General features: G+C 40.2%; 2 long non-coding RNA genes across 3 annotated transcripts in view; one reads left to right on the forward strand and one right to left on the reverse strand.

Annotated features, from left to right (window-relative positions):
* Positions 1 to 1406: 1406 nt before the first annotated feature.
* Positions 1407 to 9927, reverse strand: LOC111936053 (uncharacterized). 2 transcript variants are annotated; one of them, XR_002868010.2, is made up of 3 exons: positions 9593 to 9927; positions 7169 to 7337; positions 1407 to 1565 (listed from the first exon to the last, which is right to left on the reverse strand). It is a non-coding gene; the product is annotated as an uncharacterized LOC111936053 (long non-coding RNA). The 2 variants fall into 2 exon arrangements; XR_002868009.2 differs by having other exon boundaries at positions 9341 to 9927.
* An 849-nt stretch (positions 9928 to 10776) lies between these two features.
* The window catches only part of LOC111936052 (uncharacterized), a 93241-nt gene continuing 85118 nt past the window's right edge, over positions 10777 to 18899 (forward strand). The window contains exons 1-2 of the long non-coding RNA XR_015277239.1: positions 10777 to 10959; positions 11076 to 11271. This is a non-coding gene — a long non-coding RNA (uncharacterized LOC111936052). The remainder of the gene's footprint in view (positions 10960 to 11075; positions 11272 to 18899) is intronic.

Raw genomic sequence — 18899 nt, forward strand, 5'->3', positions numbered from 1 at the left:
CAGCTGAACCAGATTGCTGCTGCTGCATGGGCTGAGGCTGTGTGCAGCTCTGTGCCCCATCCGGGGAGGGTGTGCTGGTCCTGCACACAGAGCGTTTTTATGGGCAGCCCCCACGGTCATAACCCTGCTGGGGAGACTTTGAACTCTTTCCTGCTAAAGTAGCTGTTTGCCCATTCTTAAAGCAATTTCTTCACCTTCTTAGGGCTCTTTTTCTTGGGATAATTCCTGGATCTTTGTTTATGGTGCTGCTAGCCTCATTTAAGGCAAATTCAGCTTTTTTAAGGGATATTTCAATGTTTTATTACGCTGATTTAATCAGTTCAATGTGGGTCCATTTTGAGATATCATTATTCAGGACTTTTAAAAAACTTTCTTGGAATTTATTCTAACTGAAGTGTTGATCTGATTTTCATGAAGTAAAGCTCTTGTATTTTTTTAAAGTTTAGAAATAACAAATATTTTGAATTCTTGGTCTGCAAGGACATTTTTGAAAACTTATACCCCGTTTCCCACACGGTGCTGTAACTGCAGTTGATGGAGTATTTGTATGCAATCAAAAAATCTCTAAAACTAGCTGGTTATATGTAGTTTGTTGAAATACCTTTTATTTTATCCTAGTGATAAAAAAGGTTCTCTAAGTATCTGGTGGCAGCAATAATTATTAAATTAATGAAAGTGTAACTTTTGTCTTTGTAAATGTCATGGTCTTTTTCAGGGCATATTAATAAAAACACTTTTTGAAGTGTCTGATTTATGAAACTGTCAAAACAATAAATTTACTGAAAAGGAAAAACCATGTAAACAAAATTAAATACTTGCATGAATGACCTGATGTTAGGTTTAAGAAAGGGCCCATAAGAAATGATGCTTGACTGTTGAAAAGAAACAAAGAGTAAAAAGAGTTCTCACATTTGTAGCCAAGTTAAAGTCTGAAAGTCATTTTAGAAAACAAAACCATTCTTGGGTAGGGAAGAGGAAAACTATGATCAGTTTATCACTGCTGAAATCAGCCTAGTGCTTAAATCAATCAAACCTGTCATATTACTACTCTCAATTTCCCCAGTCTATAGACTCAGATCAGCTTCAGATACAGCAGTGTCAATTTAGCAGGTGCTAAACCTACAGTAATTTTGTGTATCAGCACTTTTTTCACTTGATAATAAAACTTCCATACTCGTGGAAGCTGCTGGTACATGGAGACTTTAGTGCCACCATAAAACCAGCATTGTAGGAAAACTGCCTGAAGGTGAGAATGGATGAGTAGTTTCAAAGTTGTTATACAGTACCTCTAAATAGAGCCAGGATGGGAGTTCTGAACAGAATCCCAAATGTTATCCTTTTCTTGAGTTTTGTTGATATAGTGTGAAGGACCATGGTGTGATTTAGCTGAGAATATGCTGCTGTGATGCAATTTGTCACATAAAGCCAAACTTTCTGTGTATTGTGTATAGTTTTTAGTTCAAAGCTCCCTAAACTGGTATTTACTGGCAGTAGCTGTCCTCATAGCAGGTAGGGTCCTTCAAGCTTGCATGATTTGTCCTCGTGCCTCTTCTGGTGAATATTCACTAAAAGGAAAACAAGGTAAAGCAAGACTGGAGAGCTGTTTTTGATAAAACAAGTTAAAAGTTACGGGCAGACTTGGCTACAAGAAATGGTTACTTAGGAAGGCTTTGGAAATGCCCAAGTGATTTACCAGGCTGGGGGCTGTTAACCCTGATTCTGGTTATCTCTTGAGCTGACCTCAAAATATTTCAAAGGTGATTAGCTTACATTATTATGTGGTCTAGTAGTCTTGTTCCTGTAACTATTGATGGACTCTGTCCATACAGATAAGAATTTAGTAGGAACATTTACACAGGCTTTGCAGCCTGTCCTGGGTGTCTGGAAAGAAATAAATACATATATTCCAAATGTGCAGTTAGCAGAACAGATATATGCAAAGCAGATAAAAAGCCATTGTCATCTTTCAAAGAGCAGTAATATTAAACAACATAAATACTGTGTTGCTCTGGAAATCAGTTTTAAGTTTAGATTATTGAAATTAGAGTCTACTTTATTTCTGTACAAATGCTCAGATTTTTCTGTTGAATGTCACTGATTCCATCAAATATAAATCCTGACCTCAAACAACATCCAAATGAGGCACTAAGTGGAGATGTGTTAACATGTATCAATCCATAGCAGCATTAAGGTTTTGCATGTCTCCTTTAAAAACTAGGGACAGATTTGTGCTTGTTAAATGATTCCTATCGAGTTAGTGTAATGAAAATTACATGAGTCTTTTGGTGACTATTACTGAGTATCAAAGTACAAGTCAGTAAGGCTCTTCTGTAGCTGAAGTCAGAATAAAAGAGGTTGCAAGGGTGCTGTTCATAAATATGTGCTGTAATGTTAATAAGAAGAATTTTTAAATATATATCAGTCTCGTTTGGCCTAGACAGACAAAATAAATCCCAACAAAAACCTAATCTATTAAAATGTTTTTCATGAATATTACCCAGACTCCTGCTGATGGGGAAATTGCCATGTGTACCTAAGAGCTGGGGCCATTGCTTTGCTCATGTGATTTTCACTAACACTGCTTTATGAAACTCATCAAGGAGCACTTTGCTATTAAAACCTGTGTTGATTGTAGAGTGATTTAATTACATTCAATTAAATATCTGTTGCTTAAAAAGAAAAAAAAAAAGTCATTCATGAGAAGAACTGCGCATCTCATGTAAAAATGATGCTGAATCCAGTTCCTCTGGGACATTCAATTCATTCAGAGGAGCTATCTGGGGTACAGGCATATTGTTTATTAAACAATAATAGCTCTATTAGTTCTTTTTCAAGCAGGTAAAAGCCTTTTGGCAGTCTTACATTGCTGAAATTCCTGTCACGTTCAGAACCTCTCACAGGAAACTAAAATGTCAGTATGAAATTAAGCATTAAAATTTAAAAGGTTTGTCAAGATACTGCACACTCAGATTCTTGTGAAAATATGTATATTATCACACATGCACTCACATAAATATATTTATTCCAAAGAAATGCCTAAATTTTCTTGGGAAGAGATAGAAATATATATGTATACACAGATAATGAAATAATCATGATAGGGAGTACATAGATTCCCATACTTTTTTCTACAAATTCCTAAACCTGGCTGCCTAATTACTATGAAACTTCTATTCTTTTTTACAAAAAATAATTGCTGGAAACTTACACTAAGGATATGAAGCAGCACAAATTATCTTGAGTCTTTGATGTAGCGTTTGTTTGGAGCTGGTGCTCACTAGAGGGATGTGATGTTGTGGGTAAGGCACAGATGAATTCCCCTCTGCAGAGCAGCTACCAGCTGCCTCACTTGCAGCTTTAAAAAACAATCACTCACTGCCAAGCCAAGAAAACTCATTAGTATATTCATTACCCAAACCAGGAGCTAATAAAGCATGGGGTTGACTTCTGGCTATATAAAATTTCAACCCGCTACAAACCTCCCCCTGAAAAAAAATACCCCTCACCCAAAAAACCCAACACTGTCCAAACAATAAACAACAACCAACAACAAACAATCCAAAACCCAGACAAGCTTTTTTCCCTTAGAATTCAATGATGGGGTTTATGTTTCTAATAGCTTTAATTAAAAAGTTTCTCTGTGTGTTTAACAGGTTCTATCAAGCTCCCATTCAATAATGAGCTGTCTGCTATGCCTCAGGACACTTTTTCTCACTGTTCACCTGTTACTGTCACTGCAACTGAAACCAAAAGCCCATTTCACCCTACCAGCAGTCACATCTGGTTTTTAAACATGTGGGGCTCCTCTGCTGCCTGTCAGATGCCACCAGAAAAGAGCACCAGGCTACCGCTGAGGAGGTGGCATTGGGACTGCTGAGTTGGGTGTGAGGGTGTGGTGCTTTGTCCTGGCTAAAAATATTCATTTGTGTATGTGTCATGATTCTGCTGTGAGAATAGAAACTATATGTGATAAAAAATCCTTGCCAATTTGAAAACTGCTTATGAAAATCAGTAATAGACATTATGAGTGGATCTTTGGAAATTAATTCTTATGCCTGTCTTTTGTTTTGTACTTTAAATTTCATTTGGATAAAGCATCTCTGGCTTTTAATGGATGTCCTTAAAGAGATGTTTATTAGATTAGTTACATTTCTGTTCAAATGACCTACCAATATTTTTTAAGAAATCAACAGTACATGTTAAGACACTGTAGTCACTCATTTTGTAGTTGCATATGCTTTTGCTTTGATACCTATGTAAGCTCCTGATGCTGTAGGCCTCTGTTTTATACCTGAAAACATATGGACCCCATGAATAGAACCCATTATTGTAACTGTGATTCCTTTAAAGAGGGAATTATGAGCCCAGTTATTGCTGCCCTTGATTTATCTAAGCACAGTGCTCATCCTGACAGTTGAAATAGCTTTAAAGGAGTGAAGAAGTTTCCCTAAACTGTGAAAGACAAAGTAGTAAGATTTTTTTCCTGTTTATTTTTTTTTTTATAAAGCAAAAGAAACAAAACTTCTCTAGAAACTATCACAAAAATATTCTGTTGAGTGTGGTGAGTAATGTAGGTAGGAGTTAAATGATGAGACTGGAGCTGGTAGCACTTTATGGCCTGGGTATGGAAGCAGGGTGTGACAGGAAACCTCTGCAGCCTCTTACATTTTAGGTCACACAGATAAACTTTCATGGAAAAATATTTTCAGTGCTGTGTGAATTTCAGTGTTGTGTGATTCCTGTGACCACTGTTAGGGTTTCTGTGTAACTTGGCTCGAGCTGTTGTTGGACATGTTTATCTGTTCACACTGAGCGAGGAGAGCAGCCCCCAAGGGTCAGACTGAGGTTGGGACGTAGCAGCCGTGTCCCAGTGCCAACTTGGCACTCACAAAATGAGGATGTGGATTTTTTCAGGCAAAGGTTTTTCCAAGCAATCACTTGGGTGGTGAAGGTCAGGCTGTGTCACTGAAAGTATGTCTGGAAAATGAATGGATGAAACTGGTTGTGTTGGAAAAGAAAGAAAAAAATTTCTTCTAGAGGCTCCAACAATATCACAAGATTTTCCCAGACAGTGACTCTATTTGGTGCCTGAGTTTTCAGACCAGAGTAAAAAGCAGAGGGAAGTGGAAGAGGAACAGTGTTCTAGGTGACAACTGCTTATTCCCTGCTAACAACAGGTTTATGTTAACATATTTTAGTTTAATAGGGTTTTTAAATGCCAGCCAATTACTCCTTGGTATTATTAGTGTTTTAGCACTCCAAACATAAATTAGGGTATATTAAAATTTGAAGCTCTTGTATGGCTGTGCAGGATATTTGTTCAGGGTTTCACAAGCATCAATTTGGTTCACACATCTAATTATAATCATCATATCAAGAGTGTATGGAACGTTCCAGTGCATGAATCTCTACTATTGAGTAATTCCTTATAAAAATGAGGCAGCCCATATGGGTGAACAGATGAAATGCTGATAAACACTGTGAAATAGAGCAGATGCATGAGTTATACCAAAGGCTCCTCACTCCTAATATTTACTGTCCACGAGGAGAGATAATTAATTCATTGCACCCATCTTAAATTCTCTGCACTACACACAGCAATGCCATTACAAACCAGAATTACCCAAGGTATTTCTATAGATGGTGATACTGTTTGAAGGTATTTTTTGTGAGTGATGGTATAATGTTGGTTAGAACAATAATGAAGGGAGCGTAGGATTACCATCCTGGTGAATGTCATCTAAATAATGGAGCACAATGTTACCTGGACAGTGCTCTCTGAAATGACTTTGTCTCTATTGTTCAGAATAATTGATGTAAATTGAACAATTTTGTGTAATGTGTATTGCAGCTAGAGAAAACCAGTTGCTTATTACAGCCTAAGCATATGCATTTTGGTGTTTATGAATGACTTTATTCCTTTGTAATGAGTTGCTTAAGGCAAATATTGTGCATGGGTACTTAGTCTCTCTTGGCTTGTGTGTAAAGAATTAAAGGGTCACGTGTTTGAAGTGTTTGTAAAACTTAGGTTTTGCATGACTTGGTTTTGTAATAAGGCCCAGTACCTTTCAAGATGATACATAATTTTAAGAGATTTTTGGTGGCAGCATCATGATGCAGGAGCAGCTGTTGCTCCCTCTTCCCTGGCCCCTGACTTCCTTGGGCTTTGGGCTCTGTCATGCTGAGAGAATATTTTTGTTCACTTGCTGTTGCTGCCTGTGCAGCCAGGGCTGAGAAACACTTCAGGGTGAAGCAGAGCTGCATCTTTTATTCTTTGCTGCAGTGAGAAAAGGCTTTATTGGTGAAGCCCAGCACCTTTGTTTGGACCTCAATTGTCACACACTTATGTCCATAAATGATTGCGTTTTGTTTTAGGGCTAGATTAAGCTTTCATATATTTCATTTTAAAAACAATGCTGTCATGTCTTATGGTTTGACACATGCAGGTGTTAGGACTACAGGTAACAGAGATGGAATCTGTGGCTAATTCTACTCTTTTAGAGTCAGAGGAAACTTGGGCTGCCTTCCAGCAGCCAGACACAGACTTCTTAATGCAATAATCTGATTGACTGAATTCGATATTGTTCATGAAGGCTTCTTTGCCACAAAATTGGAAAGGGTGTTTTGGGATGTAGATATTAGAAGTGTCTCACAGCACACCCAGATAGTGTTTCTATAAGCATTAGAGTCAGCAAGATTTATTTCAAAGATACAGCTTATTGGAGAAAGCCAGCCTATTAAATGTCTGTTACTAGTGATGGCATTCTGGAAATGGAATTGGTTTTGCTCAGCAAAGAAATGAAACCTAGATTGTTATATACAGACTACGATAGGCACTGATTTCTTAGCATAAAGCCTGCTTGGTTGCTCAGGATTTATTACTGTTTAGTTAAAATATGTTGAGTGAAAAGGTTTATCTGTCCAAATGATTTGCAAGGGAAAGAGATGAAAGTGTGTTTTAGCAAAGCTAATGAAAAGCAATGGGGAGATAACTTGTGAATAATTTATTTATGAAACTTCATTTTTGTTCATAAATTTCTTGCAAACAGGTGGCAGTAGTTGATGCATTCGAATTTCCTTTTATAACTTATTTGACTAATTCTTCATCAGGGGCTCACTGCTAAGTTGGATGAATTCAGTGTAATTTGAGCAATGTTGATTGGCTCACCTGAGTCACCACAGATCCTGTTCCCTGATGAGAGACACAAAATCCTTGGTGCAGAGCTCTCCATTCAAACCATGGCTCATTCCCTGTGCTACTTTCCCAACTTGCTGTACAGAGATGATGCTTTTATCCGAGGGCCAGGTGGGGATCAGCAGAGTAAAAGTAATGAAACCTGATGTGCAGAAGAGGGAATGTGTTTATTTCCAGCCTTTACAGCTTTCTCTCAAGGTGACAGCAGGTGAGTGGCACCAGGGCTCGAGCTCCCTGCCTGCCCTGCTGCTGGGGTGGGGAAGCACCAAGGACACCAAGCACAGGAGAGATGGGGAGAGGGCCATGGAAAGGGTAGTGCCTCATGAATTTGTCAAATTGCAGGGTCTCAGTGCCTTGCAAACCACACCAATCTGCAAATGCTACTCCTAGTACACAGGTAGCAGCTTCTCGTGGTGTGAATCATGGAGGAGGTCAGAAATTTGCAGGTTTATCCTCACACTCTGAATAGCAGAGTGGCTCCCAGAGCTGGGCTGGGAGAAGCAGCTCTCAATGCCTCTCTCCTACCCCATTCTGAAGGCAGTGGGACCTGGAAAGTGCTGCCTCACATAGATTGGAGGGCTGTCAACCAAACCACTGGCAACACTTTGACTTCTTTTTTAATAAGCTTCCCAATGACCACTGGTTTTCTGCTTAACCCATACCCTGCAATATAAAACTAATCTGGCACATCTTCCTGGGAGCCTTGCTGCTCCTTATGCCAGTGAGTGCAAGGGGGAAAGACAGCAAAGTGCCTTTTGTAACCTCCTCAGGTGTGAGAGCACCCTGCTCCATCCCTGCAGCCTCTGAGCCCTGGCAGGGTGCTGGCCATGCTCTGAAATATGGGTTTAAATGCTTTGTACGATCAATGAGGCCAAATTTTTCATTAAAAAAAAGCAAACAGATGATGTCAGAAGACTCCTTCAATTGGTTTGCTTTTGGGTTTTTTCTCCCCTCCAGTAATGTGTGCACAATCTTTTACGCAGAGCACACTCTGTCATACTAGGTTGTTTACAGCTACTTCCATATAATATTTAATAATAACTCTGTCAATGTTGCTGGAGAGATGTATGTTTTGTTTTCCTGGAGACATTTAGGAAGTGTTCAGGAGTAAGTAATATTTCCATAATCTGAATTCATGCTCTACCCAAGAGGGTCGTGTCTCAGGTACACAGAATTATGTCTCACAAAATATGTTTATTGCTATAAAGATATTGCTATATCTTTTTTTATAGTTCAGTTGTTAAGCTAAGTAATGATGCATAGCTGCTTACACCAACATAATGACAATTCTTTCACATTCTTCATTCTTACAATCTCTTACTCTCCCCTTTAAATATACTCATTGAGGGCTCTGTTAAATGAATTCTCAGTGACATATTGGTAACAGTTTCTCTTTTAAAACAAAATCAAACCAAGAAAAAAGCAACTCTCCAGTTTCTGTAACTGTTGCCAAAAGAGATGAGACAGCATAAAACAAAAGCCTCCTCTGAATGGATTTTTCTTTTAAAATTCAGACATTTAGAAAACAATACTGACATAGGAAGAAATGGGTTGGACCCCAAAATAAAATAAGAATTAATTTCTACAAAAACCATTTTCTTTGAAATGGGACTACAGTAGAAATTTCTCAGTAATATTTCACTTTTTATTTTAGTAACAAAAAAGACTTGAGACCAGGTCTTCAGCTATCATAAAAGGGAACAGCCAGTACTTGACTTGTGCTTGTACAGCACTTCTGGATCATCCTGAGTTTAATAACCACTAAGTTTCAGGAATCACATTGAGAAAATCTTTCCCTTTTAATCAAGGAAAAACAACTGAGTGGTAAAAAGAAAAGAACTGTCTGTATTTATAAAAAGAGCACCTTCCTTGTCTGGCAGTTGGTATCTTCCTCACCAGTTGAGCTAAACCAATTTTTAGATTATTTTTTCCCCTTTGATGAAGTCAGTGGAAATGACATGTATCAAGCACCCTTGGTTATGGTGGCCTAAGGGGTTGGTTACTTTTTGATGCAATTGGGATTTTGTGAGGTATTTGTGTGAGTTTCCCTGTGTGTCTCAGCAGGCTGGGGAGAGCTGAATTTTTACACGTATTTCTGCCTTCGGTACAATTTCCTATTGATGATTTATTCAGCATAAGTATTACCTTAAGCTTTGCTAAGCTGTTGTGTGGCTGTGTGCTGGGTGGTGAGAAGGCAGATCCGAGCTGTGGCACCCCACCATGGGCATCCCAAGGTGTAATTCATATTTCTGTGGTGTATTTTCACAGAAGAACCTGGATTTTGAAGTTCTCATGCTGCCATGTGGTGCTCCTGTGTGCACTGGGGCTTGTGTGTGCTGAAGCCCAGAATGCAAACCTGCTGCCTTCTCACACTGCTTCTCACCAGGAAATCCTTACCAGAGAAGAGTTGGCATTTCCCTTCTTTCAGTGCTGCTGTTGCTCCTTTAGCTGCTGCTGTGACCTCATGGTCCTCCAGGTGTCCCAAACAGAGTGGCAGTCAGGAGATGAGTTCTCAGCAGAGGGGGTGTGACAACAGAGATAAATGTGCTCTCACTCCTGAGGCAGCTCCTGGAGAATGGAAGAGCTTTAACTGACAGTGTTTTCAGTAGCACAGGCCCCAGGGAGCTTCAGACAAAGGAAATATTCCATGAGACTTTAGGAAACACAGTCCTATTCAATTATTCATATTTTCACTCGGTTTTCATTTCTTGAGAATTGCATAAATTGTTTGACACAGGCTCATTTTAGTTTTGAGGATTTTTGTATGATTTCTTTTGTTTAAAGAACGCTAGGAACGTTGTTTGAAATGGTAACTCTGCTGTGAATTTCAAAGGGGTTGGGGACTGCCTGGAAGTCAGAAGGAGCTGGGAACTCAAACCCTCAGGCAAACTCTTAGTTCTCATGTCCATCACTAAAATTGACCTGTAAATAGCTTAAGGGCAAACAGAAGGCAATTTTCTCCCCTTATTTGCTGGAATATGCACATATAATTCAGGAGAGTGATACACAGACTGAAAAGGAGAAAGCAGGTATCACAGGATACTAAAATCTTTCAAGGAAAGAGAAGTGAGGGGAGATGATGCTGTTATCAAACCACAGTGCTCAAAGCACTAAGAGTATTGCATCACCATCTATTTGTTTTGTAACTTTCCTAGTGGTTTTGACAAAACCACCAGTTCTAGCCTGTTAAAAATGACAGTTTCTTGGCTTTCTGGTGCTTGATGTCTGTATTTAAAAAGCATCATCTATAACATAGAGCCATTGTGCTTTTCTGTTTTGTGTTCTCATTGTCAGAAGAAGAAAGTTTTGGGGTTGACACTTCTTAGTGTAGGCATGAGGAACAGGAATGGTTCTGGTACAGCTGTGGTGATAGCTGGGCACAACTAGGGAATACCTTGTTGGCCAAGGTAATGCTCCTTTACTGTAGAAACATGTGAATTTACTTAAAAGGGGGCTTCTTGACAGACAGGATGGGGAAAAAAGAGGAGTGTTTGGGATGGCAGGTGCTTGCTGTGGAGCAGAGACCTCAAGTTTCCAGACTGACCTCCTCTTTAACTTATTCCACTTGTTTGGTTAAAGAGGAGGAAACACTGAGCAGCCACAGATGTGAAAGGGGTCAATCCCTCTCCTGTGGGAGATCAGAGGATTTTCTTGCCCAGCACAAGGGAGTCCTGGAGGGAGATGTCCTAGATGTGCACACACTTCCCTGGGTTTTTGGAAAATGAAGGCTGCCTTGGCTATCCCCAGGAGACAGCAATCTCCAAGTAAGAGACATATGTTAACGCTGTCTATTTTAATATTGTCTTTCTGTTATGTCTTGTTCCTACTGGGAGAATAAACTATTTTGAGTAAGAGCAGATTCTTTGTTTATGGCACACAGCAGGAGGAACAGCCCGTATCCAACAGACATGGAATACACAGGGAGCCTGTAGGACGTGGCATGGAGTGGTGGAAGGATCAAATGTTGGCACAGCATAGTGGGAAGGGAGAGAAGAGCAAATAGCTTTGAAAACAACAACTGCAACTCAAACTTGTTTGCATGTCCCAGTTCTGAGGCCTCACAGAGGACCCACCAGGTGAGATGGATTTTTTATCCATGGAGGCAGCAGGGAAATATGGGTCCCCTCTGCTCCCAACAGTTATGTTATTTTTGTGTTGTTGATTTTGTAACTGGGTTTCTCTGTTTTTATGAAAGATAAGCCTTAAAATAGAATGGGGCAAATGTATTTATTATTGTGGAACAAATGCAAATACCATGCCTTAAAATGCAGCTGCTTGTTTATGTGTTATGATCTAATTATTTAAGAAACTGCATCTAACTGTTATTGCAGTGTGTTGAGGCTTCCTAGTGAAAGCCATAAACACTCTTATAATCCCCCCTACACTTTTCTAACACAGCAATGTCTATTCCTGAGGTAATTTGGAAGCTGTTAGTAATTCCTGGAGTTTTTTATTTTGCTTTCTGGTGGATGGTAGAACTGCAAAAACCAGCACTTGCCTTGCCTTTTTTATTCTGGTAAATTAGAATCCTGGTATTCCAGCCATGGAATGACAAAATGTTTGGGATGGCTTAGGAAGTATTTTCACAACAATATCTCCTAATCTGTAAACTGGCTACTATGCAAAAGGCATCTTCCCACCCACTTTGGGCAAGAGGTATGTAGGTTAGGATTGGGTAAGTTTGTGTGGTCTGACATGAGTGCAGGATAAACCAGAAGACTCTTGGGTGTTGCAAACTGCACATCAAAACTTGCACAATGCAATTTTTCCTGGGTGATTTGGATGTTTTTCATAGGCCAGCACAGGAGGCATGTCCCACAAACCACGTTGTAAGAGAAGGGGAATGAATAGCAATGAAATAGGAGTTCCTGTAAGTCATATAAAAGCATTTGAGAAGCGAACCGTCTTGGATTTTGGCTGAAATATTTGTGGGAGCCTCACAATTTAAAGAGAATTCTTTCCTGGTATGAAACTCAAAATTTTCAGAAGATAAATGCCAGGAAAGGTGTATTTGTGTTCAGACAGGGTTTGACTGCCTTAAAAATCATGGAAACAGGATATATGTTTGCTCCTCTGTTGTGGCACTTTAAATTGCTCTTCTTTGTGATCTTAACACCAGAGAGAGACTAACAATTTAAACAGGAAGTCTCTGTACAAAGCAACATGTAGATTTGTTGTATTTCCAAGTTAGGATGGTCTCAGAAGTGAGAAATCAGCTTACAGTAGCACAGAGTACCCCTAATGAAATTGCAAGAGTCAACCTCAACACACTGATTTCTAATGTCTGAGCTGTTGAAAAAAGATTAGAGCAGGGAAAGAGAGAGGAAAGCCAAGGAGAGACAACAAGGTAGAAGAGAATGGGGAAAAAGAGAAGGATGAGGCAACATAGAAAAGGTTTAGTAGTAGTATTACAATTCTTCTAGGTGAACATCATTAGATGTTGCTGAAAGAAATACTTAATCAGTTACTGTAAATTGTCTTCCTGAGAAGAATGGAAGCTGAAGAGTGTATGGTATCCTGAATTAATACTTGAGCAGAGAGGCCATAATTAAATATGGAATCTGGGCCTCATCCAGATGAGTTTGGTACCTAAGCACCAACATCTGTGGAGCTGACCAAATGCAATGCCATTGTCATACCCCTTGTGCCCAGCAGTGATGAGAAATCATGCATTGTTTTTGCTTGGGGTACGTGGTACTTGTGTGGCTGGTACTTATTTTGTACATACAGGCAGTATCATAATCAACTTTCATTAAGAGTAATGCTGACTGTTGATTTACTACAAAGAGTATTTCGATTAAGTTTAGCATTTTGGATAGGACATGATAATTAACTGGTGTTGACATTCAATTTTGTAGGCCTGAAGTTTACAAACAAATCCCACATCTTTGTTAGGCATATTAGCAATTGAAATACCCTCCTAAATCACTGTCTGTATAAATGGTAAATCTCTGTAATCAATCCTTCTTTTCTTTGAAAATAATTTTTGGAGGAATTTGCATAATTGGCCGTGCTTGATAAAAGTCTGATGTATAATGTTGTCTTTTAAATGCAATGCTACCTGAAATCATGATGAAGTATCAACATGCAGGAGGTAAATATAAAACAAGCATTTAGTAAAGGATGCTCATGATCTCATGAGATGAGAAATGGCATCTAGTGGTGTTATAATTTGAAGTGTCTTGATGTAGGTATTTTGCTATGAGGGATGTGAGAGAAGGACAGAACTCAGTCACATCAAGAAGCTTTGATTTGCACTGAACTTTAAAGTGAAATTTATGCTGAAAAGTGCTTTTAAAATACGGTGAAGGTGATGCAAATGAATGTCTTTACTTCTGATGCAAATGAAGAGCTCACTGTTTAGAGCCTGGGCAAAGGCCTTGGCTTTTCTGGAGCTTGGTGGTGTCCCAGCTGCTGCCCTGCCCTACAACCTGCCACAGCTGAGTCAGGCAGCAGGATTGCACCTGTCTGAGCTCAGGTAGGTGATGTTGGAGTCACGTCCTGTTGCTATTTCCATTCTGAGTGCCAAGGCCAGCACTGTTCCCCGCTCCAGCACGTGCTCTGAAGCTGTCACTGCCAGCACTAACGAGCTCACCCACACCACCGTGTGTGCCATGGCCAGCCCCACGTTCCTCACCACAACAGGCTCGAGACAAAAACTTTTGTGAGCCCCAAGTGCTCAAAGTGCTGCTCCTGTCATCTGGCAGGGTGTGTGTTTCATCCCTGGCAAACACCCACCACAACCCCACCCCATCAGTGGGGAAGGGTGTCGTGAGGATGCTGAGAGGCTGTGCCAAGGAACTGACCCAGAACCAGAGCAGGAGAGATGGATGTGCCTGGTGCTTGCCTCTCCTTTCCCTGGGGCTTTGGAAATAGATGTAATGAGGGATATCTGCTTTCCAGTATCTTCTGTGCTCTGTGTGATGGATGTCTTATGACCTCATCTCTGCAGGTGCTATGATGTGACTACTGCAATATGCCTTGGGCTTTTACTGTAAAAAACCTGTTGGAAATTTAGGAATATGTATTTATCCTCTTTAAATAGCGACATCTGCTACACTGAATGCTGTTGTTATTCCAGCAGTTTCTTTTGAGAAGTTAGCATGAGTATCTTCTAGCACCCTGGCCATTTCTGAAGACATGACTCCTGGGTCAGAACTGACTAATGGAATGAGAGCAATGATATGGAATGCCCTCAGCTGGGAATTGTTAAGTAAAGGAGCTCAAATAGCACTGCAAGTGTGATTAGAGGTTTGATAATGCTGACAGTGAATTGTGTGCTGCATGTGGTATCAGTGTGGGGATCTTCAATTACAGAAGTAGCATGAAGCACTTAATTTCCATTCTTTTGCACTTGCCAGGGAATCTTTGACTTCTTGTGAATGGTGTTCACACTGTGGACAGGCACTTCTCTACTACATTATAAAAAATTGCCTACTGGAACCCAGGAACTATCATACAACATTACACACAGGCAGGGTTGGGATTTTTTTGTTGTTTTACATTTGAACCACTATGGTACTATTAAAGGGAAAATTAATCTTTTTTTTATTTGAAAGAATTAGCCATACCTGTTTTATATTCTAATTCCAGTTCTCTGTTTCCAATGGGGTTTGGATGTGCACAGCACATCAAAGGATTGAGTTGCTGGGATTTCTGTCACTTTTCTAACATAATGCATTGCAAGACAAAAACTGTTTCTGCATTGTTTACAATATTTTGTAAGACATCATTGTCATCCTGCCATAGTAAACGCTGACATATTGTTGTCACAGCATTGCACAGGAGTGTATAAACTCTACAGTATGCACTGGTGTTTTGGGGAGGAAGGACAGAAATTGTGGTGTGTGGGCAGATGGGGGACAAAGCCTACCAGAGCAACAGCTGCTATTTTTGGGGTGGTTTTCCACAGCCCACTCATATGTGTGCACTGATGAATCAGGAAGGCATGTGAGTCTTTGGGGATTCTCTAGAGCCTCAGCTAAGGATTTTTTCAAGCCCTTTCATTCTGTTCCCATGAGAACAAGATGATCCACAGGAAGCACACTCATTTTTAAAATATAATAGGTGATTTTTTTTTGTTTGTTTCTGTTGAGACCTGAGGCATAAACTTCTTGACCTGAATGCAGGCAGCTGATTTTCCTTTTATTTTTCTCTTAAAATCAGTAGCTGAGTAGACTGGTAATGTCAACAGGCTTAGCTGTGAGAGAGGTGAGGTCAGCAGCACTGCTCTGCACAGTTTTGTGCTCTCAGGTTCATTTTGCAGCTCTGTCACTTTGCCACCTGGGTGAGTAGGACCAGAGTACAGAGAAGGGATGGGAGCTGGGAGAGCAGACATTGTACAGTCTTATTGATCTGTAATTTCTTTAGTTCTGCAGATAGGAGCACCAAAGGCTTCTCTAAGAATCCATTTCACTTTCTGTGGCTGCAAACATAATGGATTTGGGGGAAAGGCTTATGGAAATGAGAAGTAATTGGTAGTATTGACAGAGATGCCAACTTTCACTACTTTTTTAACTCTCCTATTGACTCTGACTGGTTGTCCAGGCTAACCTCCCAATTAATGCTCTGCTTTTTCTGACCATTTTCTTATTTCTGTAGGCAGGTTACAGGAATCTGCCTTCTCTTCTGGTGAAGGCAGTGTGGGTAAAGGAAGGCACATGAATATCTCTGAAGCACTAATTGTGCTCTTCATGTTTTAAATGTGTGGGTTGGGTTATATGATTTCATGCCAGAAATATATTTTCTGTCATCATGTGTGCAGTCAAAGCTGCAGAAGGAATCCATTATCTCCTCACAAGTTAAGTGGTGCTGAAAATTCCATAGGCTCTTCCTTGTCTTTTCTATCCCTTGTTTACTTGGAAGCTTGATACTTGTACAAGAGGAGACATGTACAAATAAGGAGGTGTTTTTTTGCTTTATATGTATTTATTTATTTTGATAACACAGCTGTTTTATTATCTGGGTTGGGGGTAAACTGGACCAATAAAATCATGGAGTCCTTTAGGTTTGAAAAGACCTTTAAGATCAAGTCCAACTGTTAACTCAGCACCATCAAGTCAATCACCAAATCATGTCCCCAAGTGCCACAAATAGACACTTTTTAAATACCTTCAGGGGTGGTAACTGGGCAGCCTGTGCTAGTGCTGGACAACCCTTCCAGTGAAGAAATATTTCCTGTGATCCAAGAATCTCTCTGGGATAAACTGGCATTTCCTTGGCTGTACTGAGACTGCTCAGATGCTTCTGAGCAGAAATCCAAAATCTTCCTTGAGCACTTTTGTGGATTTTGTGGAGTCTGAGTGAGGAAAGCAACTTCTGGTGTATGTTCATTTGCTGTGCTAAGACATGCTTTTCATGCTTTTTTTCTTGCAAGACTGGAATTTTATGTCTTTTATTTTATAAGATTATTGAAACAGGGAAGTACAGTTTGTAATGACCTGTGCTCCCAAGGCAGAGCTGGGCCAGGTGATCCTTGTGGAAGTGATAACATTTTCTAAAGAGGAGCAAGAACTGGGAACTCCAGAGTTTTCTCCGTTTAATTCTAGGGTCTAAAATGTGTAAGAAATGAACATAATCCCCATTTCTGTGCCTTGCTTGAAGAACATGAATACATTGGTGTGTAATATTCCTTCTTTCCTAATTACAGTCAATCAGAAGTACTTCAACAGGCCTGTAAGTAAGAGACACACAAGAGGCAAACCACCTTCTTAATGACCTCTGGGCAGTGCTGAGTCCTGTAAGATCAATGTACAGCAGAGCTGAGTGTCAGAACACCACTGCATTGATCCTGGATTACAGCTAAACTGTAAACAGTCTAATTTGGCTGCTCACTCTTCTTTGGTATAGTGAGCAAACAGCTTTTAAAGGAGATGTTTGCTGAACCTTTGAACTTTCCACACAATGTTTTTTTTTCCCTTTACCCATCCATTTATATGAGTGTGTGGAAAGAGTTCCTTTCTTGTTAGTTGCAATGTACATACACTGTGAACACATCTACTTCTCAGAGAGTTTTATTTAAGTTTTTCTGCTTCCTGATATCTCTGGGATTGAGTACTTTTTTGTTGCTATTATGAATGTACCCACAAATATGTGTGCTTACTCCTGCTGACTTCAAAGGAATTTAACCAGAACAGAGGAAACTTGCTGGACCAATCCCTTCTTAAGCTCAGTGATCCTTGCAACAGGTCAAAACAAGATGAAGTGAAGCACATACTTTTGGGTGAATGACTTTGCATTTTTGGTCTCTTTAGAACCTGTACTAAATTTTGAGTTGAAGTGGCAAAACCAATGTTCAAACCATATTTTGTGCAGAAAAATAATAACCAATGTGTGCTGGGGTTAAAAAGTAGGAATGATAACTTAAATTGCCATTAATTTTAAACATTCTTCATGAATCACAATGTCCTTGACTCAATCTCCTGACAGAGTGTTTATGCCTCAGACTGCTCAGGTCCTGCCAGGACTAGATGACTTCTTTGTACTCCATGTTGTGTTCAAAGAACTTAATCCCCTGACTATGAAGCGAAAACTTTAAGACCATATTAAGCTTTTCACAGCCTGAGAGAGAACACTTCTTGTTTTAATAATTTTCAAAACTGACTGAGGATGGATATTAATGTTTGGGTTTTCTTTCCCCCTTGTGTTTGCACGAAAAGTCTTTCTGCTGTGCTTAGCCTAAATCAACATTGGATTGATGATGTGAAGGCCAATCCCTTTCCAGTGTGGTCTGTGTGGGAATGAGCAGGGATGGGCAGAAGTTTTGGCCAGGGAATTACCTACTTAAGATGCATAGGTCTTTATGTTCCACCAAACTGCTCCTCAAAAACATCTTAATGGGTGTGGGAGGGATTTTTTTAAATGAGGTCTGTCTACCAGATAGGTTCTTGCACTCAGGACAAGTCCTAATGACTGCAGTGTGGTGGCCATCGCCTTGCTCAAATTGTTCTCCTGTATTATCCTAATATAATATTATATATTATAATATATAATGTTATATATTATCTTGTGCCTTCATACTGAGCACACCATTTCTAATTAAACTCCTTGGGTTACTTGGGAATGATTTAAATTGAAGAAGCTGAATTCACCCTGAATGCCACTCTGGCAGGTGGCATACTGGGACAGTAGGTAGTTCTGGCTCTGTTAATGTGAAGGTGGATTGCAGCTTGAAGTGCCAAAGTGGAATATCAAAGTCACAAGCAAAGGCTGAGTTACACAAACCCATCAGCCTCCTGTTTGCTTTGCTGTCTGCAGGAACCTTCCCTGCTCCTCCTGCCCATTTACTGTGCTGAGAACTGGGGGAAGTTAGAGCCATGGTGACTCCCCAAAACTACTCATGAAAAGCAGTGCACAGACCTCACAGGACTCACAGGTGATGTTTCACCTCAATGCTCAATCCTACTGAATTCCAGCAGATGCTGTGATGCTCATTTCCAACCTTTTGCAGGGTAGCTGTGGGCTGAGGAAAGAACCTTGTGCTGTTGCTGCAGGCTGCTCCAGTAGTCTGTAACTGGCTGTGGCAGGGCTCAGGGCTGTGCAGCAGGGAGCAGTCAGGGTGTGCTGCTGCCAGGCTTGACTGCTACTGCACTGGAGGGTGGCTGATGTGCTGCACCAGCTCAGGAGCATGGCACAGCATGGCACAGTGAGCTCTGGGGGGCTCCTGAAGGACACTTGGAGCCTTGGGGGTCCCACAGGACACTCA

This window comes from Cyanistes caeruleus, chromosome 17, assembly GCF_971803275.1.
Source record: "Cyanistes caeruleus chromosome 17, bCyaCae1.hap1.1, whole genome shotgun sequence".
Lineage (NCBI taxonomy): Eukaryota > Metazoa > Chordata > Aves > Passeriformes > Paridae > Cyanistes > Cyanistes caeruleus.